The 20306-nt window shown below is 38.5% G+C and overlaps 1 long non-coding RNA gene across 1 annotated transcript in view; it reads left to right on the forward strand.

The window, feature by feature from the left end:
- LOC125987328 (uncharacterized) overlaps positions 1 to 20306 on the forward strand; it is a 54911-nt gene that overhangs the window by 19871 nt on the left and 14734 nt on the right. The window contains exon 4 of the long non-coding RNA XR_007487983.1: positions 19502 to 19583. This is a non-coding gene — a long non-coding RNA (uncharacterized lncRNA). The remainder of the gene's footprint in view (positions 1 to 19501; positions 19584 to 20306) is intronic.

A 20306-nucleotide genomic window follows, 5' to 3' on the forward strand; every position in this document is an offset into this window, starting at 1 on the left:
TTGCTTAATTGCCATTTCCCGCCATTAGCAGTACTGTATTTTCCGGACTATAAGGGGCACCTAAAAACCTAAAATTTTCTCAAACGCCGACAGTGCGCCTATAGACCTTATATATGGACCAAATTCCTAAATGTAAACTGGCCCGAATCATTGTGTCATGAAATCAATCATAAGTGGCCCGCTGAAGACTATGAATCATGAATCAAAAAGACTATGGATCATTATTTTGTGATGCTAAAGTCTGAAGTTGAAATAAAAAAGATAAAATGGAGAAGGATTTGATTTGGATTAAAAATCTGACATGATGGTGCGCCTTATAGTCAGGTGCGCTTTATAGTCCGGAAAATATGGTAATTCTTCAAAGGGCACCAATGGAAAACAATTTCCTGTCTCCATTTTTTTTACTGTGACATGTTAAAAATGTTTTTGATTATTACAAGCACATTATTTATCCTTTTTTATATATTTCTATCTGGTTCTAAATGTCAAATTTTGTTCCCCTGTCTGAACTTGTTAGTCAAATCAGTGTTTCAGCGTTGCTAAACACAAAACAATTTTACTGAACAATAAACGGTCAACTATGTAAAACCAACCAAACCTTTTTAAAAAACGAGCTAGCGTTGCCCTTTATCCCGCGTGTTTTTTCAGCAGACCTTGAAGATCACAGCCATTTTATTTTCAAAGAATTGCCACTGCCTCGAGACTCCAAAAGAACTAACAAACAGTGCATGTGCAAACATGGTTAAAAGAGGGAGAGAAATATATAGCAGTGACTCAGCTTGAAATAAATAATGCATTTGATTCTAGTTGTGATGAGACTTACGAAAAGCTCCTTAGGGATCTTGTAGTGTTCCGTTTGCTGCTTTAAATTGTTAAAAAAAAAAAAAAAAAGGGCCTATTAGACAGCAACCAAACATGTAGAAAACAGAACAAAGTGACTTAACTGTTTGAGTAGTTATGCTAATCGGGGCTTTAGAGCTAAAATGCTTCTTTTTTTTTTTTGTCTTGTTAAGATAAGACATGAAAGGTCACTTTTTTTTTTTTACAGAGGGAGTTGAAGGCAACTTTAAATGAGAGAACAAAAGAATAATGGCGGTAAATGAAGGAACGGACAGTGGAGTTGAGTAATGGATCATGCTGGCAGAGGTCAGGCAAGAGCAAGCTGTATAATTAACTATAGATAGCTCAGTAATCATGCAAGTAATATAGTGTTTCGGCTTTCAGATAATTAGTCACGCCAATAGAAGCTTCTCCATGGTGTTTATACTTCACATAACTGGCTTTGTTTGTGCACACAGGTGCACGCTGGATGCGGTTTGCGTTATCTTTATGGACATGCAAAAACAAAGGTCGATAAATCTGTCCGCACTTTCTCGTGTGGAGGCCAGCATTGCCTAATGAGATTTAAGTCGGACATTTTCTGAGAGGTAAGACATATTCTGAAAAATCTGAATTAAACAGAAAAAAAATAAAAAAAAGATTGAAATATTTTCAATAAATAGTGGGTGGGTTGTTTTAAATCTTGAGCCAGATCCTTGGGAATAAATCACAACAGTTTTCGTGGCAATACAAACTGCTTTGATATATTTTGATTATTTCCAACATGGACGACAGAGCCAAGGAAATGTCAGGCGATACTGAGGCATGTAAATTATCCTGACTTGTATTTATTTCATTCATCATTGCAATAGTACGAGTGTGGACAGTCTTCAAACCATTGTGTCAAGCTTGTCCAGCTTAATTCCTGTGGGGGGGGAAAAATAACAAAATGTCAGGCCAAATGAAGCTCACGTTTTAGTTAATCGTTTCAGGCATTTTTTTTGTTTTGTTTTTTTAAGGGCTCCACAGCCCCAGAGTTCCTTTGGCTAAGCCATTAAGTGGGTCTCTCTAGTGAAGTCTAAAAGTCATACGTGAACTTTCCATGTGTGGATCATCCAAATGCCGATGCCAATTCGAATGTTTTCTTTCATTATCTCCCCCATCAGACTGTGTCAAAATCTATTCATCTGATTATTCACCGGAAGTGACGGGTTAAAACAGATGCTCCGTAAAACCCGAGCATACCTTTAAAGTTCAATCAGCTAGTGCACGGTGACACGTTGGTCCCCTGTTCCGTGGCATAGAAAAGACACATTTACATGCTACTTTGGAGATGAATAAAACATTGCAGTTTGTACAAAGGCCATCGTGGCATTTCCCGGTGGCCCGGCTAAGCTTAGTCAGGAGATTGCATTTCATGTTTGATACATATTCCACGCTATGGACTAAGGTGAGACGTTTCAGAGAAGAAAAAATCCAATTTTCTCAAAAGCCGACAGTGCGCCTTATAATCAGGTCCGCCTTATATATGGACCAATATTGAGCCAGTACAGCAGGCAGGTCCAAAGTCCGGCCCGCGGGCCAGAGGTATATATCTTATATATGGACAAAGTTTTAAAATGGGCCATTCATTGAAGGTGCGCCTTATAATCCGGTGCGCCTTATATATGGACAAAGTTTTAAAATGGGCCAATCATTGAAGGTGTGCCTTATAATCCGGTGCGCCTTATAGTGCGGAAAATACGGTCCCTAAATTTTCAGACTTAAATTCCTTTAATTTCTTTATATAATATTCTATATAAATATATATATATATATATATATATATATATATAATTTATGTATTCTTAATATATAGATTTTTTATTTTATTTTATATAAATAATTTTACATATAATATACATATTTTAGATTTTTTTATATATTTTATATTTTATTTATATTTTATGGTTTCGATGGTCAGAGTACCTTTGTAATTTTCTTGCATTGCTTCGTGGCGGCTGGATGTGGACACCGATCACCTGTAGAGACTATCACTGACTTTCATTGATGATTTCAATTTCGTGGCGCGATTCCTTAATGCCCCGCCGTCGTGCCGAAACAGATTTCTCGCCGGTTGTTTTTGGGTTGCAATCGATTGGGAGCGTGAGATACAATTAAGCAGCTTCGCCTTCCCTTGTCATTTCCCATGAGGAGTGGCAGCCAGGTTTCACCATCGCTGCTCCCCTCGACTCCCGCTGTCGGCTGCTCTTCTGGCTTAATGGCCTCTGCATCATACTCAGCCACTTCTGCCATCCTTTTCACTCCAACTTCTCCTCTGAGAGTGGATGCAAGTGGAATATTTACATATATTTAGTCCAACTCCATCCTAGTATAAAAGTGTTTTTTAAACACATATATTTGTGGAGGAACAGAAAACAAGCATCCCAAACCAGCACAGTTCTATTGAACGCCATCTTTGACAGTCTGCATTTTTATTTTATGAAGGCAAACAGTTTTTGCATCATGAATACTTTTAGTCAAGTCTGTTGCAATCATCAGATATGATTTTAAATATATTAGCTAGCTGTTTGCCCGAAAAGTTGTTTTTAGTTTTGTCTTTAGGGTAGGCAAAAAATACAAGCGCAAAATATTTTGTTGAATTGCCCGACTAAAAAGTTTATCATTTGTTGCCTTGAAAGTTTGAGTTCGCCTAACTTTTTACTTTGCAGTGCAGAATGAAGTGAGAAACAAACAAAAAGAATGAAAGTGATTATATTTCACAGTTTTTTTTTAAAATACATTTTCTTGTAGGATGTTTCATCATATGCAGCAACTGAAACACAAGTTTTTTTGTCTTGCTCATGCTGTGAGTGTATGCAGAGCCGCGTTTTCATTCCCGGCCTTTTTGATTTCGGAGATGCTTCACCAAAGATCATTTGCAGTCGAGTCTTGCTCTGGCACCCATCTCCTGTGCAATCCCTTCACCCTTTGTTGCCCTACGCCTGTTATTGTTCATGCCAAAACAACAACAACAAAATTCCTGCCTTGGAAATGAAAGTGCTGTACAATACCGACCAACTTTTGTTTTCTCAGAGGCACTGAAGCAGCATTCGTTTCCCACCTTGGGGGGAAGATGATGAAAAACACATGTTTGGAAAAACAAACAAGTGCATTTGTGCTCGACATTGTTGAATAGTGTTGACATCAAATTCAATATACTATTGAACAAATCTCCTCCCTAAAGTTTTGAAGTTTAATTTACCACCCCACTGGTAAAGATGAATTGGCTGCAGTATATTTGGATTTGCAAACAAAAATAAGAAGCTGCAGAAGCCAACATGTGATGATTGCAAACAATTCAGCTCACCACTGTTTCCAGTGAGCCAATAGAAAATAAATACATGCATTTATACATTTATCTTCAGAGAACCACATTTTGCATACGTGGCTAGCTTTATATTGTATTCCATGAATTAATAAGTAAAATAAAACAATTCGAAACCCCAACTCGACTCAATTCTAGAAATAACCACAGAGCTATACATCAATAAAAAAAATACAAACTGATGCTTTATTAACATTTCAGGTCAGCTCCCACGGGGATCTAAAAAAAAAACGTGAGCATTGTGTATCGGTGCTTGACTAGCTAAAGATGAATATGGATCATTAGGGCAGCCAAGGATGTCTACAAGCCTCTACACTGAGAGCAATAGGTCCTCCCTCAAGACACTTTTGCAAATGTCAAGCCCTCATGGCTTATCTCAGAGTTCAGGGTTTACTCCCACGTTGAAAAATATTACAGTCCCATCACGACTCAATTTATGTCCCGATACAGTCTAATAATCCACAGCGTCCAGCTGGAGTCATTCGAGGATATTCCGCCACGGTGCACTCTTCTTTTGTCCGATAAAGAAAAAAAAAACCTGACATTTTACTTGAAGTCTATATTTTCCACCGGCTGTGAAAATCGTATGACCAAGTCAATTGAAAATATTCACTAAGGCCACATACATTGACTTAAATGCAATTGACAGGGTGGCATTTGCCATGACATTCAAAAAGCCAATATTACAAAATGGAAATACAAAATAAGTTACTCCACTGTTGAACTTCATACTTAAAGAGGGCGTCGAGTGAAAAAAGGTTGTTTGCACTTCTATGTTAATATAATTTTAGTACCGTATTTTCCGCACTATAATTATAAGGCGCACCTTCAATGAATGGCCCATTTTAAAACTTTGTCCATATATAAGGCGCACCGGATTATAAGGCGCACCTTCAATGAATGGCCCATTTTAAAAGTTTGTCCACATATTGGATATATACATTTGGCCCGTGGGCCGGACTTTGGACACACCTGCTGTAGTGGCTCAATATTGGTCCATATATAAGGCGCACATGATAATAAGGGGCACTGTCGGCTTTTGAGAAAATTTGAGGTTTTTAGGTGCGCCTTATACTGCGGAAAATACGGTATTTTACATAGCATCAGTGAGCTACATAGAAACTTCTCGTAATTGTCCTCATTTTTCTTTCATTTTCCATAATTCACTGCAATTCAACTTGCAATGTTTTTACATTAGCACCTTTCTGCTGCATTTTTAGCAAAAATTGTCCAATTTTGTTTCTTTATTGAAGTTCCAGTATAATCGTGTTCTGAAGACATATTCCACAAATAGCTCCAAGGCAACTGCATCCGTCACCGCATGAAGGATGCTCACTATTGGATCCATTAAAAGACTCGGCATTTACGAAGCATGAAGAAGCAAAGTGTGTCATGAAAAATGAGAAAAGCAAGTGGACAAAAAAAAAAAAAATGTCCATGGGCCTTGTAACCAAACCTTTTGTGACCATTGTTGTAACATGGAACAATATAAACGCTATAAATGAAAATGTCTTTCTAGAGAACCATAATTCTGTCAGACATTTAATATGCAACTTTCAGTTTTGTTTACCTCCGAAAATCAATGTAATTCATAGTCATTTGCGAGCCCACTAAATCATCAATAATTACAGCCTTTGGAAATGCTGAGGAATCCTTCGTGACAATTAGACGGGACGCGACGTGCATTAAGAAGAGGTTCGATAGTTCAATAACTAATCTTCCATCTGAATCATTATTTCTCTCCTCATTATAATTGTTAAGGCCCGTGCTTTGTGCATTTTCAGTTTGATTTGCTTGATGTGAATAGATCTGGAGTTCTTACTTGTATGATGTAATACAAAATATAAATATTAAATATAAAAATATTTATAAAGTACAACATATTGTAAATAATAAATATAAATATATAAATAACGTAGTCAAAAAAAGTACCGTGAAAACATGTTTTTCCATTACGCTGTGCACTTTCTGACCTATAAATGGAAATTTCGCAAAATTGACGGCTTCTTATAAACCAACGTGCCTTTGAGTATGAAAAATACAGCAATTCAAATGTAAATCCTAATGTGAAGAGTTCATTTGAATAAAACATGGTATTTCAAGGTTCTGTAAAGAAGCGGCTCGAGCACATTCACCTTGAGCCAAACGCACAAGGAGGCTTCTTCGATCATTACGATGTCTTCCTATACTCGCTGTGACGTTATCGCATCACTATTTAGGAAATTGCTTTTTACCTCCATTTGCTGATTATTACACGGATTGCTTTTTTTTTTATGACCCGCGTGCAATTTGCCCTGAGGTTAGAGGTGATGAACGTTGGATTATCCAAACATCCACATAAATTATGACCTTGTGTGATTTTTAGGGTTTGTCTTTTACTAGAGGTGTGATTGTTGTTTAGAACCGAAGTCCTTTAGGCCCTCGAGTTTGTCCAAGTTGTAAATTATTCTTCGCTTTGGTCTCAGTGACATCTATTGCAGCTTTTCCTTTATAATTTCTATAATATTTATTCATATCAAGTCAAACATTTGAAGAGACGAGCCATTGCTTCCAAATGTGTCTGAATGCTCAAGCAAACCTCATTTAACCTCATTTTTTACCAGCAGAAAGCAAAAGTGGTGCTGGTTGATAATTGCGAGTTACGCAATGACCCTGATTTTTCTCAAATGGAGACGTTCATACATTTTGACAAAATATCCGCTTCCATTAATCCCGACCAAGGCCCAGTCGATGCTCGTGTAATGAGAGAAGAAGCACAGCGGCGATGTGGCCGAGTGACTGAGGGAGAGCGTCGACGGGCGCTAACACGACATGGCTTTAAGTAGGGCGACTGCATGGGGAGAGCTGACTTTAAAGGCGATCACTCTGATAAATAGGCTTGATGAGGCTGGATGGTTGAGTGTTCTCGGCGCTGGGGTAAGCGAGCTGAGCCGTCACGGTGGCGGTTCCAGCGCTCTGATGAAGTGGAAGCGATTATGACATTAGGTTGTTGAAGCCTCTTTGATTTGTTTTATTTATTTATTTTAGCGGGCTGGATTTGGTGCTACAGTTTTATTTTTTCTTCTTAGTGCATGGACTTCAAAAAAATGATCATTCTTGGACCATTTTTACCCCGCAAAATGTTTTATCAAGTCATGCATGAAGAGAGCTCGCAAATTTTTAGATCAAAGCATAAGAGTGGCATAGTAATTACAAGTTGAAGACTTCACGCTAGCTTTGTTTGCAACATAAGCTTTGCCTTCTTAATAACGAGAGAAAAATAATCGGCACGTCATCGTGACAGCTCAATAGATGTCGGGCGTCATAATCACGACTCTGTTCATTACCGATAATTTGCCCTCAGTTTAATATGTGACCCAAAGGCCTTATTTGTAACTACAGCGATTTGACGCTGACACCAGGAACTTGTGGTGTATAATTGCTTTGCAGTGAGAGCTAAGTGGGGCACCATGCTGTGATGCTTTAGGGTCAAATGAGAAGATGCTGGCCCAACTTTGCTTTGACACAGTTGAAGAATTGGCAAGCGATGCATCGTCACCATTTTTTTTTTATTGCACTCTTTGTATCTGTCACGTTAGCCATTTATTTGCAAGTCTCAATCCATAGGAACTTTAATTATCTTACCTTTTTACGGCCGACTCGTCACTTGTGGTGTCTTTCTATAAACATGAGCCAGTCAGTGGTTTTGCAGTGATAAAAATTCATGACATCAAGTTATGAATTCATAGAATGTGTCACAGTAAAAGCTTGCAGTCTTTAAATATTAGCATTTCTGTAATGAAAAAAAAAAAAAAAGCTTTTTTTTGTCACGCTTCTTTTTTTAGAATTGAAACCACTGTAGCTACTCGGAGAGCTACAACCTGTGAGATATATCCGCAAACAGTACTTTGTAAAAAGTTGTTGAAATAAGTCTCCAAAAAGTTGATCTATTTGTCACACAAGCTTACCTTGTACGTTTGCAAACTTAGTTTTGATACACTCGGCAACAGAAGAGCTCAAGGTGTGATATGTGCAATATGTAACGCTTAAAGGGAGGAAATAAGAGGACCCGCCGTTTCCCCCTGGAGGCAGCGTGTATTCTTTCAGCCGACATTCAAAGAGATCTTTTCTCCCTTGACGTGCTCCGTGCCTCAAACACGACTGGCGGCGTGAACAAATCCCAAAAGACAATTCCATTAAAACCCTGTGGCTCGCCTTGAAGATGGCTGATTTGCGCAACGTTTAGAAGGCAGGCAGGGATTTAGTCATGTCATGGATTTAGTCACTACTCTTGCTGGCCTGGATATTTTGTGACATAATTCAGCTTGAATATTTACTTGAACCAGATATAAATGACTGAGTCACTCTAAGTCCATATTGAAATTGCTTTTGACTATATTTAGAAAATTCAGGTACCGTATTTTCCGGATAATAAGGCACACCTTCAATGAATGGCCCATTTTAAATCTGTGTCCTTATATAAGGCGCACCGGACTATAAGGCACACCATTAATATATCATGTCAGATTTTTAATCCAAATCAAATCATCTTTTTTATTATATTTATAACTTCAGACGCAACAAATTACTTTATAATCACAAAATAATGATGCATAGTCTTTTTGATTCATGATTCATAGTCTTCAGCAAGCCACTTATGATTGATTTCATGACACAATACTTCGGGCCAGTTTAAATTTGGTCCATATATAAGGCGCACCGGACTATAAGGCGCACTGTCGGCTTTTGAGAAAATTTTAAGTTTTTAGGTGCGCCTTATAGTCCGGAAAATACGGTACTCATTTCAAACTATTCAAATTACAACTTCTTTTTTACCATGCATGAATCCAAGTTAATTTGCTTTATTTTATTTAGGAACCATGTTTAAGACTTGATGAGTCAGCGAAACTGTATGAGTTAACATTGCTCAATGACCATCGAGTGGAACTGACTGTTTGCGACATTAGTCTCTGTCAGGACTTCTTCTATGGAGAAAAGGTTTGGAAGAAGAGCAGCCTTGAATTAGTAGCGCTGACAATGCTCCTGATTTGCATCTTCCCAAATGGGCTCTCTGTCATTGAGCCAAGAACAAAGTACAAAAGATCACGGTTGATTTGACCTAAACACACTTGCCAAAAAAGACAGACATATTCACAAGAGCGTTTCCAAACTGCATTTTTCAAATTTGGATGCACTTGGAGAATACTTCATTAAAAATGCGTTCAGTCAATTAAATGTACGTTTCTTTATTTCCAGGCTTAACACAAAGACAATTGAGTATTTATCAAAACTATGTGCCGATACGATTACTTGATGAAATTATTTCATGCATTCTATATTTTTCAATTGATCTGCAAATTAATTTGTAATTTTTCTGCTAAAAATCTGCCTCGGCCTAAAAAAAATCATTGATTCGTCCTATTGATAACACATAATATGACGAATTGCAACGTAATATACCTGTTTAGTTTTTTTGCCCATATGACACGTCGCTCCACAAAGTTTACAATATCGTTTATTAAACTGAAAAAAATGGATAGGAAGACAGCCAGACATTTATATACAACTCTTGGCTCTCATTTATAAATGTGTATTTATTGATAAGTCCCAAGAGGTTGTTGCAAGATCCATCTTATAATTTTGTCCTATAAAACTGCAAACATCCATTTGGTAATTATGAATATAAAATATAAATCTGTTTGCTTGTGAAAAACGTTTCTCAATAGATGTATCAAGTTAGCCGATATAAAATAAACATTGAGAAAGGAATCCCCTCGGTATCATCAGCGTTCTTCCTGAAACCTGATTAGTGTCCAGTCCCTCCACACACTGGCTTGTAAAGGACAAAAACACAATAACCTCAACTCTTTCTGTCGAAATAAAAAGTTCATAGGATGGATTGACGAGCGATTGAGTTTCCAGACCGTCCGCGAGGACTACAAGAGCAGTGCCACAACATATACAATGCATTCCATCTGGAATTCGGCGACCATAAAATTCGATCATCCGGCCAGTCAGATTGCAACCTGGATTTTGCCAGAGGCGATGAACTTTTACACTCACTGATTCTTCAGCTCAGCTATTGAAGTGGGTGCAAATCAAGTTGCGGGGAAACCCCCCCCGATACATTACCCATGATACCTGCAACTACTCACATCAGAATCCAAATTACGATCTCAATCTCCAACTATACAAATCGGAAATTGAAAATGGAGCCAGCTTTTCTTTATGAAAAAAAAAAAAAAGATATGACAGTATGATGAGGTGATCCTTTTTTTCATTCATGCGTATCCAGATTACGCAGGAGGCAATGCAATGGCTGTCAGCGTTAGCTTTTGATACCCCCCTACCCGGTTTTACTATTTACCTATGAAAAGACTGCAAAACACACCAGTAATGAGATGCTCGTAACTTAGAGACGCCGGCTGTCGCGGCGAGCCGAGCAGCATGACCTATACTGGTATAGCGGCCCTGATGAGTGGATGATAATACCATCAAGAAGATTAGTTTCTCCGCAGAGAGCCGTCTCCTCGTTGTTGTCTCACAGCCATCACTTCCTTTGTCTAAGTCTAGTTCAAACAAAAGCCTCACCGTGGAACAGATGACTCACATCTTGTTGTCTTTGATACTCGACTTGACTCGGGGACACTGACAGAACCAGGTCTTGCTTCCTGCTAGGTGTTAATTGTGCAATATGATCGGGTTGACTTGGATGCGTTTGTTGCATTGGCGTTAAAAGGAATGCAGGGACGTTCTTCATATCATGTTTGAACAGATTTGTTTTCGTTCTTTTATGTTGCTTTTATTATCCGACTCAGTTTTGGATCTCACTTCTTGGCAGTATTTTACCCCAAAGGTTTTGAGGCATTATCAGATGGCTTGCTTTTCAGAGGAGGCGTAGGGAATTGGGTTTGACGTTTCAAAGACATAAATGCCTTTGTTACGAAAAATCTCCATTGAGATCATAATTTAGATACCCTCTAAGTAAGAACATATTTGCACAACGCTAAGATTAGCTATTGTATAACCAAATGCAATCTTAAGCTTGATTGTATTCCTTTTGTGCCAGAACATGTTCAGAACAAAAAATAACAAGCACTGTGATGTTACTTTTACGTACCGTAACAATATTTTTAGTCACCGTAATTTGCGTTTGAATATGTTGTTAGGATTTGTTATAATTTCCACACAATATGACAACAGGAGGGACAAAAAAAACGTTGCTTATTTGTTCATTTTTAAATTTGCCTTCCAGCGATTATTAAAAAGCATTATCAGTCATTAAATGGATTTTGCAAAAAAACAAAAAACTAATTGGCATTAAAAATAATTAATGGTAATTACGGTATTAAAAACTTGTTGAACATTTGTTTTCAGTTATATCAAAAATTAGGCCGAAAACTGGACATTATCAGTATTTATTTGTATATTATTGTGATTGATTATTTTCTCTTCCAATTTTCGATGAGTAATACTCCCACAAAACTGTTTTATCTAAATAAATTGGAGCTCCGTGGTTGCCATGGTAACGAAAGAACCAACCTCTTTACCATGAATCAATGCATTCACAAAACGGTTATTGTTGGATGAATTTACGACATATTGTTGCTTTAAGTCTATTCAAGTCAACGCTTCATCGACAACTCCTTTTCTTACATTCTGATTGATTCGTCTTTTTTTCACCAGTCCTGTTTGCGCGGGTGGCAGATCCCGCTCATCCGTTAAGACTGCTCCCTTACCTTGCCATCCTTTATTAACGTCTCTTTCTGTGACACAGCGTCTCCCACTCAGATTAGATGTAATTAACCTTTTAAAAGACAAATGCCCGCCAGCCGTTAAGGCTTTTCATGATGCCTTCACCTCTGCAGCGGATTCTGAATGTCCGCGTTTCATGTCGCAAACACAATTACTTCCAAATCTGGCATGTAAACCATCTCGCCGTCATTGGAGTCCTCCTCGCTCACTCTCGTCTGTCTCTGCAGTTCTATCTCCACATGAATTTTTGATGCCAACCTCCAAGCTGCGAGGCAGACAAACGTGCGCTGAAACAAGCTTCGGACCCGGCGAAGAACACACAATGATGGATAGATGAGAGACACTCCAATTTCCTGCCGGCGGATAAACGTGCCAATGGGAGTAATGGAGTAATTGCTAAAAGCGATTGACCTCTAGAAAGCTGAACACAGATCAAAACAAACTCTGACCTCCTAACGCCACCTTTGGGCTGCCGTGGCCATCTCGAGTAAAGACGATAAAGCGTCACCGAATATCCTAACGATGCTTATTTTACGCATAATATATATCACTCGCGGTCCCCGATGACACATTTCACATTTCACAGAGATTGAGATGTCAAAGGGGGGGAATAACTTATATTTACAGTGACAAGAGCTAATCACGCTAGTCTCATGCAACAACACGAAGGCGACATGTTGACCTTCAGGATGTACTTAAGCGCTGACGCAGCAAGTCTTGTGACTTTTCATATTAAGTAAAAAATATTATGACACTTTTGAGAGGTATTAAGGTGTGATTTCATGATGAGAGGATTATGTGTGCTTTAAAAAAAACACACCCATACAAATGAAACTCTCGCTCCCAAGTAGCTACTTCATCAGTCCACCTCTGCCCCCCCCCCCCTCCTCATTTCACACCATGAAGCTGAAAGACAGAATGCCCTTGTAGGGCAATTATATTCAGTTTGGTGGAAGGAGGGGGGGTCATAAAACTTAAAGCATTCTCATATCTGGGGATTGGCTTTTGCCGCCAGTCGCACTGCTGTGTTTCATGTTGTATCAGGCCAGCAAGACCCCTTGCCCTTCCTTGTCTCTTGTATATTGCCCTATCTTGCAAAATAAATAGGCCAACAAACCAAATAGCTTTAAATCAGCATCCTTAGTGAGAGCATGTGCTGCGTCGCTTATTTACAGGTTCACTCCCTGGACAGCCGGTCAGGGTGATAATATTGAACTTTATGGCAACATTAAGCCTCCTTGCCTGCCCCGCTGGCCATAACCTCCTCTTATTGTCCGCCTGAACTTTCTCTGTCGTGCCACCTTCCTTGTTAGCCACCCGGCAGAGCATAACAAAGAAAATGTACCCCCTCCCCATCAATAATGGAAAATCGATAACTGTTCAGATTATCTTTCAGATGCAATTACAGTTCACCACAGTCGCCCCTAATGACACCCCGCCCCGTATCCTACGATGACCTCTTCTGCAGCTAATGTACTTCTGATTCCTTCGCTGGCTTCTTTCCGCCACACTCCCTGGACATGATTCCAACTAAGTGCGTACAAAGGGTGATGGCTGAGCAATGACTATGGATTACTTCATTAGCTCTTTTCCTAGCAGGCTATAAGAACATAGGCTTCCTTGAGTAAGCCGAATGGAGCCCCCCTGCCTTCCCCCCGAATCCCGCATGTTGTAGTAATTGTACCTTTTGTAGCTCTACAACAGACGATAAATAATAAAGAATTGCATACTGCAGCTACACAATGTTTAGTCAGGGCTGTAAGCAGCCATTTTTCTTAGCAAGGCTGTGAAATCCAATCTTGGAAAATATGTTTTTAAAAGGCCTTGCGTGACAATTGGGAGGAGGTAGAAAAAAAAACAGGATTTCAGGCGATCAGGAAATTCACTGTAGACATTTTTGACACCTCCGCATATTATAAAAGCGGCGACAGTATTAAAGTGTAAATACTCGCTTTACCTAAGAGACCTTGGTTCAATAATGAAAAAAAAAACAGGGAATAAATGTTCTGGGATGTTCTATGTACCACTATGTCACTACTGAGCACATCCGGTGCATTTATATTTTTCTTTTGCTTATTTCTTGGTGTCCAACCCGTTTTTTTTCCCGCCTTGTAAATGTGTTATCTGTTGAGGTCCATTAAATGATATACTCCTAGGGCTTGATAAAAAAAAAAAAAAAAGTCAAGCCTTTTACCAAGTCTTAGTACATCTCATTTGGTAGTGACCGAGGAACTGCTCTCCAAGCAGTTTGCTTTACTTTTACGAAGCTTTTTATTGCCTTGCAAAAATCACTGCAAATGACATTTTCGTGTTTGGTCATCAATCTCCACTCGGAGTAGGGGGAATTGAAGTCCGGGCTTTTATTTTTTTTTCTTCACTTTTCTTGCTTTTACACATTTCATCAGTCACCCGAAGCAATCTTTGACCCGTTCGCCCTTTGCGATGTCTTCTTTGACGTTTTATCCCCGACGCGATCACAATAAAAGACGGTCGACACGTGTTAAGAACCATCGCCTGCAAAGTGGTTCATTCTCTCCAGGTGACTGGCGTGCGGTCAAATAAAGCAGCTCGCTTTATTGCTTATGTGATGCTGGCATGTGTGCATCACCGGTTTGTTGCCGTGAATTGATAAACGGGATGCGCTGTTTATTAGCCAGCAAGGTCACTTTGGCATCAACCCAGCGCTATGGGGCTGCTAATGCTAATGACTTCCTGTTAAAGGTTGCCTTATGCCGGATGGTACCTTCCTGTAATGCGTTGCAACGTGATGAGTTTTCAGAGAGAGTTTGTAGAGGGCAAGGGAATACAAAATGCATATTCTCCTTCTGCGCGCCATCTCCGAGGCTGAATCCATTAGGGTGGGTGTCATTCCACATATCCATTAGTTTGCCCGGGGGAAAGAAATTAAACTGTGGTCAAAGCAGCGTGTCAGTGTGTTGTCACAACACTGAATCTCCCTGGGATCAATAATGGCATGTTTGGACACAAGGCATTGAGTCTTTGTCAACAGTTCTTGTGATCAAATTACATTTTAAAGCACCTTTTATTCAGTTTCTCTCCTGACATTTCTGCCCTTTACCAATGTTTTATTAGCCATAAACTAAGCGGTTTTTGGACAGACACTTCAGAACAAATGACTGTGATTTAGGTCACTGAATAATATATATACCGTATTTTCTGCACTATAAGGTGCACCTAAAAACCTCCAATTTTCTCAAAAGTGCACCTAATAATCCGTCGCGCCTTATATATGGACCAATATGGATTCATGGATGAGGACTAATTTATTAAAGTAAGCTTTACGTGTTTATTTTGCGTGTTGTGTGATATTAACGTTTGCACAATGTTGAGTTATTGATATATTGTTATTGTTTTCACTATTTTGAGTGTTACTATATTGTGATTGCATTAACGTTTGAGCAATATTGAGTTATTTATTCTATGCGCTTTATAATCCGGTGCGCCTTATATATGAACAAAGTTTTAAAATGGGCCATTCATTGAAGGTGCGCTTCATAATCCGGTGCACTTTATAGTGCGGAAAATACGGTATATTATCTATATATATATATATATATATATATATATATATATATATATATATATATATATATATATATATATATAGCATATATTTATTATCCTTATCGTCCGGTATGCTTTATAATCCAAAAAATACGGTACTCTCCTTTTTCTGTTTCATGTCCTTAAATGGTCCTCAGGTATGCGTTTCACATATACGCATTGAGGAAAAAACGTGATATGAACACTGATCCCTTTGCACACATCTCCAATATGAGAGGAACGTATGCTAATAATCCTGCAACAAGAACTCTTCATGAATACTACTTAACCTTCTGAGAAACAAATTCAGAAAATGAAAACTACATTGATAAATGAGGCCCATTGTGGATTGTTAAAACACGAACAACCCCACCCTGGACTTTCCATTGGGAACTATAAAGTAGCTTCCTGTTACCTTTTTTCGTTTTGATTGAAAATATGAATTTTCATCATTTCAACACGATTTGCTTTAGACAAATGAGCGGTACTTGGTAATCCTCTCACACGTGCAAGTGTACCATAGGGGCCAATCATTCACTATTTGATACATTAAACACAGATATCATATTAACTCAGCTTATTAAACATAATTTGTAGCGTTGCCCTTGATAGTTAATTCACAAATCAGCCTCATTATTTCAATCATTTACCGTCGATAATAAACCTGTCACGAGACAGGGACAGTTTTTTTGTTGTAGTCGTTCATTTCCATTATTAACCATCGGCTGTCCATGCCAGCAAAAGTTGCCTCGTAAATTTCTTAGCTGAGTAAGTCAGAATGGGTGAGTGGTATTAGGCGTAAAAAGGCATCTTTACTGATGCTCATAATTTAAACATAAATGGATGGAGGTTGCAGCTACACTAACGATAATGCACTTGATGATAATGCACCCCATCGTTTCATTTTTTCCAATGCTGACTCATTGCTTGCAGCCTCTTAACTTTTTTCAATGCATTTCTCTCCCCTCATCATCTTCCTCTGCCTTTTCCTGCCATAGTCAATACTTCGCTTAAAAGAAAGTTAAAATGGCTAAAATTCGCCCCCCTGCATTGTTATTGAATAAGAGACAGAATAAAGGAAACAGTGGGCAACATGTTCAGTCATCTTCAAAGTCTTATTTATGATTCATTGTCATCCTGCTGAGCCAGCGCATTTTAAATTTCGTTCTACAGCGATTAAATTCAATTATTAATATTGAAGTTGAATTTTTTTGGGGGGGGTGAAAACATCTGAAACCAGTAAGTAGATAACCTGCTGCAAGAGAAAGTCTTGCCGGCTGCAGTGTGTAATGATCTGACCCGTTAAGAGTGACTGATTGAATTTCTCCAAGGCCTTCAAGGAAATACTGTTTGTAGCTCTAACAAGTACGGCAGCAAAAAAATATATATATTGATCCAACACGGTCAAAATGATCTACAAAAGTTATCTCGCCAAAAGCGAAATTATTTTTCTTAGCACATCATTTCAAGAGACATTATTTTCATAGCAAGTGGCTCACTTTTACAAATCAGAATAAAACAACAAATTACAGTTTCAAACGGCTCATTGTGACCGTCTAAATCCGAGATTGGCCGAGCTGCCCTGAAAGGCCGATTCCAATAAATGGATTTTCAACTCAAATTATATAACCATCAGTGCTCTGATCCAGCTTCCAAATGGCAATTCCGCAAACTTGTCCTAAAATGAGCTCAGAATCTATTGTAGATATTTTCCCATTTGCCACGAGTATGGAAAACGTCCCAGCCATCTGCTCTGCTGAAATATTTAGTCATGCTCTGTTGCAGCATCCATCTCTTGAGCTCCGTTACCACGTGCAAAGAGGCTTGTGCCGCGCTGGCGGTGCAGGCAAGCAAAAAAAAAAAGGCGCTGTCACGTCCACATCTGTGCACAACAATATGCACGAGAAATACAAATCAGTTCAAATTACCCTATTTTTCCCATTACAAGGCACACTTCATATTTTAGTCACTTGCTGTACTGCTTTGTTTTCCCTCAATGTTTCCATTTCCAAAAATAGATGCACATTATTGTCAGAAAAATACGGTAATACATTTTCTGCTCCACTTTCCCCCTGCAAAATTATTCCAAACTCTGCAAGTGTCCATGGCAGCATTAAATCTCTTCTCATACAAAACCATTGTAGTTTGAAAAAAAAAAAAAAGACTAGAACAAACAACATCTATGATTCTAGTTGAGACGGCTTCATAAAATATTAAGCAATCCCCCTAAATGTCATGTATAGTTACATAAATGTGGAATCTACAAGCCATGTGATGACATGAACTTTTCAAGCTCAACATATGTACTGACTTTTATCCTCCAACGTGGGAGTGTATTTGTGCAAACCATAACAAAATGGTAGCAATTCGTAAAAGTAGCGCATATTTACTGTTGATCTAAATTCAAGGTTTGTAAATAGCTTTCCATTTGAGCCACTCTGAATGCCCTTCATTGTGTTCTCGAGGAGGAGGGGGGGGGGGTACTCGAGTGGTGCCTTCGAGTAAATGTCACCACCGACTAATCTTAGTTAGCTGTGTCATCTTAATACTTAAGCATTGTGTGTCTCCGAGGGGAGAATGCAAAACTGCAGTCGATAATAACGCTTGCCATTAATTTGATCCCCGTGAGTTTTAATTACTTCAATTTAGTAGATCAACTTTTTAATATTTGCATTTTTCTTGCTGTTTAAATAGTGAATTAACAAATATGGTGTGCATGCTATGGAGAATAAAAAGCAAAGTAGATGAGCGGCAGGCAAGACAGCTCGGGAGATATATTAGTTTCCAGATTAGGTTTGTTTTCCAATCACCTTCTGGCCATATACCATATTGATTAAAACCTAATAACCTCATAAGATGCTGTCCTCCACCTTTCTTCTCCCTTGTCATCAGTCCACCCTTTCTCCGCCTCCTCCTCCGCTCACTTGTCCCCAAAGAGAAATGACTCACTGTTTTCGCTCACACTATTCTCCAAGCGTTGCCAGAAAATCACTCATTTTGACGTTAAATTTGAGAGATTAATTTTAAACTCCATCAGTCATGAAAAAATAAAATAAAAAAATCAAAGATTGGCTGGATTTGAATGTGATGATAATGAAAAAAAATTGCCTTGTAACACATGCATCTATCTGGAGGTGGGTGTGTTAAGCTCACGAGAGAAATGACGAAGAAAATTTGGCAGGGTGATATTAGCTTTCATCGGTGCGACATTTGGCTGACAAAGTTATGCATTTATGTAAGGGCAAACAACTTGCTCCAAATTTAATCATTTATGGCTGCTGAAAGTTTCATGAGGGGAAGTCGTGTGGCACAAGGCGCTCTGCTACCGCAATTTGTTTGCAATTGTATGATGAGCTTTACACAACCACTTAGTCGGTACTTACCTCATTGCATTTTTTTATTTTATTTATTTTTTTTTTCACACTACTGATGCACTTATTCTCACTCTCATTGGAATATCTGTACAATTAAAAAAAATCATAATGTAAAGTTAACATTAAGTTGGAACTAAACATAAGGGGTCAAAGAACTCATCCCTGGGGAATCCCACAAAATATTTTCAGATGAATAAAATACATCACCCCTCTCATAGCTCATCACAAAACCTGTTTTAACAGAGAAGCCTGATGATTTTGTTTTTTTAAGAGAGGGAAACACGTCCAAGTGTTGAATGTGATAGAGGTGGGAAGAGAGAGAGTGAGAGAGAGAGAGAGATTGGCACACAGGAAAATGAGCTTAATCATCCCGCTGGCTATATTTTACTGCTGATGGGTCTCCATTGGTTTTACTGCCTGTAATCATGAGTTATGCCCACAGTTTTCACATTTCTTCCTTTGGTTTCATTTGGCACGGCACTCTCATTTTGAGTATTTATTACATTATCTTTGTTTGCCTTTCAAGTCAATGCACTCTATTTTGGTCAAGACTTTATTTCATTTAGTTTTAAACCAACAATGATGTTTTTTTTTATTTCTCTTCAATGAATGATTGTGCTTTTTTTGTTTTTTTATTCTGCAGAGTGAGGAGCAGTTCTGCCAATTTATAGAACCAGACAGGAACCTGAGATTGAAACCCTTCTGAGGTCGAGACAATAAGAGAGGTGAGCGTCAAATCCATGTGATCGATACGAGCCAATGATTGCTTTGAATCAGTCAGTTGATAAGTCAAGGCTAGATGCATATGGGTGCTGCGGTTTAACCAATTCCAAAAGGAAAAAAAAAAAAAAAAATCTTAACATGTTGTCAGGGCCTACGTTAAATTATGCTCACTTCCTTTGTCTTCTTGTCTTTTCTATGCCTTATTATCAGATATCGTCCTCCAAAATCAGTGTCAAAGCCCTTTGTAAATTTTCTAAGCCAATCAACCGGTGCCTTCTGATATGGCTAATGTGAAAATTCACTTAAATCTTCAATATAGAACAATAAAATTATTTTCAGGGACGAGCCCATCATGGAGATGTATATTGCGTCGACCAGAAACAATATCAAGTTTAGTTTTAACACACAAGTGAAATTTTCACAGTGTGATACTCGACTTTGAATATTTTGTAAGGTCTCAAATTGGCCATCATTATGTTTTGAAAAGAAGCTGCCCATTCATGATTTCATTAACCTCGAGGTGATTTTTTTTTTTCTTTCAGAAAATGAAAGCGAACTGTCCTTTTCAAACTCGTCTTTGTCCTTCCTAAAATTGGATTGTCCACTTCCTTTCAATCTTTCAGCAGCTGTCTCGCTTAAAATGGGAAGGCTGTATTTATTCTAGAATTTTGTAGTAACTCTCCAGTGTCGGGCCAAATAGAGATCTAAAAAAATAATGCTGACTC

Source organism: Syngnathus scovelli, chromosome 19 (assembly GCF_024217435.2).
Source record: "Syngnathus scovelli strain Florida chromosome 19, RoL_Ssco_1.2, whole genome shotgun sequence".
NCBI lineage: Eukaryota > Metazoa > Chordata > Actinopteri > Syngnathiformes > Syngnathidae > Syngnathus > Syngnathus scovelli.